This window comes from Pteropus vampyrus, unplaced genomic scaffold (genome assembly GCF_000151845.1).
Source record: "Pteropus vampyrus isolate Shadow unplaced genomic scaffold, Pvam_2.0 Scaffold79, whole genome shotgun sequence".
NCBI classification, from domain to species: domain Eukaryota; kingdom Metazoa; phylum Chordata; class Mammalia; order Chiroptera; family Pteropodidae; genus Pteropus; species Pteropus vampyrus.
Window position 1 is genome coordinate 3,279,014 of NW_011888860.1, and position 5,981 is coordinate 3,284,994.

General features: G+C 31.4%; 1 non-coding gene across 1 annotated transcript; it reads left to right on the forward strand.

Annotated features, from left to right (window-relative positions):
- The first annotated feature begins 5,810 nt into the window (after positions 1–5,810).
- On the forward strand, positions 5,811–5,972 carry LOC111741523. The gene has a single exon (XR_002781016.1). It is a non-coding gene; the product is annotated as a U1 spliceosomal RNA (small nuclear RNA).
- The last annotated feature ends 9 nt before the right edge of the window (positions 5,973–5,981 follow it).

The window sequence follows — 5,981 nt, forward strand, 5'->3', positions numbered from 1 at the left end:
CAAATTTATCAACTTCTTCCTTTAAGTTTTTTTTTTTTTAATTTCCTTCCCCTCACCCTCAAACTATGTTTCCACTCTGTAATAACCTTCAAGCCATGGAGAAAATTAGAACTTTCTCTACCATGTTCTTTTTTATTCTGGAAGCCTGCTGTTCTTATATCTGAATAATTATTTCTTCTCAGTATCACTGAATTTTAGTGTTGTCCTGTGTCATTATTAGTTTTAGGAAGTGAAGACCAGAGGATTTCCCAAGCAAACATTAAGCATCTGGGTACTATTGATTTGCTTGAGAATTAATTAGGGGAATTTGATCATAATCTTGCTTGGGGTCTAATATTATTACAGGATTTGGTGTAGAGGGCTCTGAATAAAGGCTGAAATTACATTTATGATCATAGTTTCTTCAGAATTTGTTTGGATCTAGGACTTTTAAAGAGATAATAAAGGTTAAATCAGGTCATAAGGGTGAGACTTAGTAGAATCAGTGTTTTCATAAGAAGAGACACCAGGGATGTGTGTGCATAGAAGAAAGGCCATGCGAGGACACAGTGAGTAGGTGGTCATCTGCAAGCCAAGGACAGAGGCTTTAGGAGAAACCAAACGTGCTGACAACTTGATCTTGCACTTCCAGCCTCCAGAACTGTGAGAAAATACATTTCTGATATTTAAGACACCCATTCTGTTATTTTATTATGCGACCCTAGCAAACTAATACACACATATATAATGGTATATTGGACCATGTGTAAAATATTTTTCATAGAAGTAGGTTGTGGTCAAAGATGTTTAAAAATCGCTGAACTAGGTCTGCGTCAGTTCAGCCACAAAGTTGTATTTTACTTAATAAGGACAATGACTTAATATCTATCAAATTCCCTTTATTATTTCTACCTTTAACTAAGATTGTACTTACAGGATGTACCTATATGTTGGCTCTGATATGTTAGCTTTTCCTATGAATTTTATATCTCATAAGACTATATCTGAAATGCAAAAATCTCCAAGGGGTAGGGAGGGTGTTAAAGGCATATTATACGGCTGTCTTGTGTTTTATATCTTCATCTATTTAAAAATTATCCTTTGTTTATGAATATAAAGCAATTCATGCTGATTGAGATGAGGCCTTTTCAATGTCATTTGCCTAAGGGGTTAGTTGTGGGGTTCTGCCAGGGTCTCCACTAACACAGGTGAGCATCTCCTGAGACTTGAGTAGCACATTTGGTGATAGAGATTCTGGTCCTTCCTGTATACAGTGTAGAAAGAAAAGACTGCTCCAACAGAAGTCTCTTACATGGAGATAGAGGTGTTAATTTAAAGACAAATGAAATCTCTTCAAATGTATTTATGAACAAAATCTGGTACCGTTAATGGGCAGGTAGAGTAAATATCTATTGGAGATTTCACTAGTATTCCAACCCGTGGTCAAATCATAGGGAAGACATTTCGCTTCCAGCATTTTAACAGTCTGTCTGATTGTTGGGCTCCATTCTCCACTAACTGTTTCCTTTAATGAACTCTACATACAGAATTCCCTCCTGGATGGCCCCTGAGTCATGTGCTGTCTTTTCCAAAGCAGTAAACTGTTTCTCTCCTCAAATTTGTGGTCAGTCATTGTCTTAATCCTTTTGGGCTGCTATAAGAGGATAACATAGACTGGGTGGTTTATGAACAACAGAAATTTATTTATCGTTCTGGAGGCTGGGAAGTCCAAGATGAATAGCACTGGCAAATTCGACCCACTGGTAAGAGCACACTTGCTGGTTTTTAAGTGGCCAGTCTTCTTGCTGTGTCTTCACATAACAAAAGGAGAGAGGGAACTCTCCAGGGTCTCTTTTATATGAGCACTGATCACATTCATCAGGGCGCTAATCTCCTCCCAAAGGCCCCATGTCCAAATACCATCACAGTGGGGATGGAGTTTCAACATAAGAATTATGGGGGTGAAAGGACGTGAACTTTCAGTGTACAGCAGTTAATTTGTGAGACAGCCTGACTAATCCTCATGCCTCTTTCATCCTTAACACTTTCCAGGTTTGAGTTTCTCAGGCAAATACTTAAATAAGGAAATAATGAGTTTTAGGTATGGCCGTTCTACTAATTAACTACTGTATCAATGTGTTGAGTTTTTCTTCAAGAATAATATGATTATTTCTAAATTTATTGAGTTTTCTCAACCTTTGAACTCTGAACAGGAATAATGTAAGTTAATCTATATGAGAAAAAATTCACTCTTGGTCATCCATTCAGTTTAAAACCACTGTGAGAAGCTGGATGGGCAAGAACACTCTCCTGACAGATTATATCATAATACTGAATGGCATAAAATTGTAGCCTTCCTTGATTCCAGCTCTCTCTTTCTCTTAAATGCTTACATCTTTGGATGATTTCGGTGCATTTTTTTCTGATATAGAGAAAATGCAGAAAAAAATGTTAGGATACTGGTTTGTTTTAACAAATTAAAAGTAAAAATTATTGATATTAAACTAACATCAGAAAGAATGACATTATAAATACTATAAAATTAAGTTTATTACTTTGATATGTGTTCAGGTAGCTGCATAAAAAGATAAATAGATTTTGTCATTGAGAGTTACATTTTAAAATTTATTCAGTCTGTCGAGCAACATAGTTTAAAAGTTGAAGTGCATTGAATTACATATGAAATTTATGTCCTTAAGCTTTAATTGAGGATCTCTGAATTAAAAAAATATATTTTTTTCTAGAGCGATATTGACTCTTTTATCTATCGCATTTCAAGGTTTTATTCTTTATTCATGCATCGTTATGAAAAATAATTTTAGATATGAATTCTAGGAAAAGCTTTGTTTTCTCTAAGAAACTGAGAATTTTTTTTTTTAATTTGTGAAAAGAACATGAAAACCATTTGCCATATATCTGGAATTATTTTCTTTATTCTTTTTAATGGTTGGAAAATTTTTAGCCCTAATTTTTACTATGTAGATTCTTGTGATATATTTGTATATATCATATTTAAAATGATATATTTATATATCACATGTATGATATATTTATACATCATTAGATATTTAATGTTTTCTATTTTGCTTTTCTGTCTAATTTGTATTTTTCTTTATCGATTTTAAAAAATATACATTTTATGTACATTTTACTGTTTTACTGTATGTACTTTTTGGAGACTTAAAATATGTTAATTAAGATATGGTATAAATAATAGCAATATAACCTAGTGCAAATTTATTTGATAAATATCTATTGAACCACTCTATAAGCATAGCACAGTTTTAGGGGCAAAATACCTGTTGTAGATTAATTCTTGTTTCCAACACCTTACAATTTAGTAAGGGAAATGGATAAGAAAAAGATAAGTAACTATACAATATGAATCAATATGAAAATTAATGTGCAGGTAGTAAGTTGCACAGGTGATCAGAAGAAGGGTAGATTAGTGAAATCTCTAAGATTATTTGCAAAATATAAAATTGGATTTAGCTTTCCCTTCCAGCCAATAGCAATAAGTAATAAACACTTAAAATCTCTTGACTTTAACCTTGTTTACATGGTTTATTGCATGTGGTTTTTATTTTCAAATGCTGCAAATAACTTTTTGATTTGGTTAAATAATAAAAATATTAGAATTTTAAAGCATATATCAAATATTGTTTCATAATTGTTAGTCATTTACAAATCAATGCCATGGTTTCAGTATTTATTAAATACTGATTTTAAAATCAACTTATTTTTTACTCAAATAAAAAATTTAAAAAAATACTTTATTACACTACTATTGAGGGAAACAGTATAATTGTAAAAAGTAGACTATAGCTGTTAAAATATAAAAGAAAATAAAAAGACTGAAAATAAAAAAAAACTATGAAATATAAGTAACACTGAATCTAATTAATTGTAAAAAAAATTCCCTGAAAATATCACTTAGTTTTTTATGTTTAGTTTATAATGAAGGAATATTCAGCTCGATTAGTTTGAGATGAAGACGGATTTTGAAGCAAAATATGATTTGTGTTTAAGTTTTGAAGGAATTCTAACACAATGGCACAGATAATTGGAAAGAACTGAAGATATTTAACTGCCTTGTCTTATTATATCTAATACTAAGAATTATTTACAAAAGAAAATAATGTGAATGATATTAAAAATAAGTTTTTGTTTAACAAAATCATTTGATATAACTTTTATCTGTTTAATTTCTAAACAGGTCAAATTTTGGAATATGTAATGGCAAATATTTCCTTATTCATGACTTACTGTCATCTGGTTTGGAAAATAGTAATACGGACCATATATAATATCTCTCGAATGCTTCTGCATAATGTTCACAACATATTTAGTGAATTATTCAAATGAGATTATTAACGAGCCATTTAGACACCAAAGATCTAAGCCGGCTCAATAAACTGGTATACTCTAGCTTAGTTTCTCAATTATTCCATTTACTTGTTCTTAGCAGAATGCTGATGGAAGTCTCTCTTGTGAGAATAACTGTAAGTTATTTAAATGGGCAAACGTATCTGTATTACATGTACATTAGCAATCTAGTGACAGTTACACAAAGCCGATAGTTTTCTTACAATTCAAAAAGATGCATAAAAGCCAATGAACCTCAGTATGAAATAGTAGTTAGTATTGACTGTTCTCTTCATAAAGCTGAGAAACAAGTTGAGAACATAGTGCTCCATCCTTAACATAAGTGACAATTTTAGTAGATTCATTTAATTTAGCCTGTGCAGCCTATTTGAATTTGAATGCTGGCTCTATTCTATCTTATTAACAGGATAAATCTTGGCAAGTTAACATTTCTGTGCCTAAGTTATCTCATCTGTAAAATAGTGGTAATAATAGTTTCTAGCCCAAAAAGTTGTTGGGAGAATTAAATATGTTAGTAAACATCAGCTCTTAGAAGAGTATATGGCATACAATGAGTGTCATGTCAGTGTTTTTGTTTTTTATTCTTAAAATGCCACATGTTATGGACTAAGATGTGCCTGCACATCTTGGTAATTATAATTCTATGCAAAGTAAGTGAAACTTTATACTGAAGCTGGTCTTAAAATCTTTTGTATGATTGTAGTGAGCTAAGGTTGAGCTATTCTATTAAGATATCATAAAAAGAAAAAATGTTTGGTGGAATGGTCATACAGTTGGAGCAAATTCAGTGACTGAGAAAAATGGAAATGCCAAACAGTAAAATTATAATGAAATTATGATAGAAGAAAATGAAACTGTTAAACATTTTGGTAGCTTTTCTATGGCAATGTCAGAAGGTGGCGACAGTGTGCTTCTAATAGGTGATGTCAGAAACTAAAAATTAAAGTTCGATGGATTATGCAGATGTGATGCTCTCCTCTGGAGAATTTCTAGAGATGAAAAAATGTGCAGTCCAGTAAAAATCTGAGATACATAACTCTTTTATTATATATGTATTAAACACATGAGTATACAACTTATATTTGTAATTACATAATCATAAATTATTTCTAAAAAGTGCTTAATAATAAAAAGATGTATTTGAAATTAATTAACATAAGTTTTAAAAAATTTCTAGCCCTCAATTTTTCTAAATGTCTTTTAAGTTCTAGATTAATCCATCTGATTTGTATACATACAATATATTGAGTATATTGACTTGAAAATTTTAGACAATGCTTGATACATAAAGATAGAATTATTGGCTAAATGTGAAAAGTTTATTTAACTCAGATTTTAGTTTTCTGGATTGAATTTTAACTCCCCAAAATCATTAAAATATGGAGTGAGCAAAGTGAAAAGTATCTAAAATTAAAGCATTGACAGCAAATCTAAAAAATGGGTAGATACACATCTGGCAGGGGAGATACCATGACCATGAAGATGATTTTCCCAAGGTGAGGTTCACCCACTGCTCTTCAGGTGTGCTGACGACCCCTGCAATTTCTCCAAAGATAAGGTGCATGCAGAAGAAAAAAGACTGCTGAATATATATCAGTTTCTTTTACATATACTTA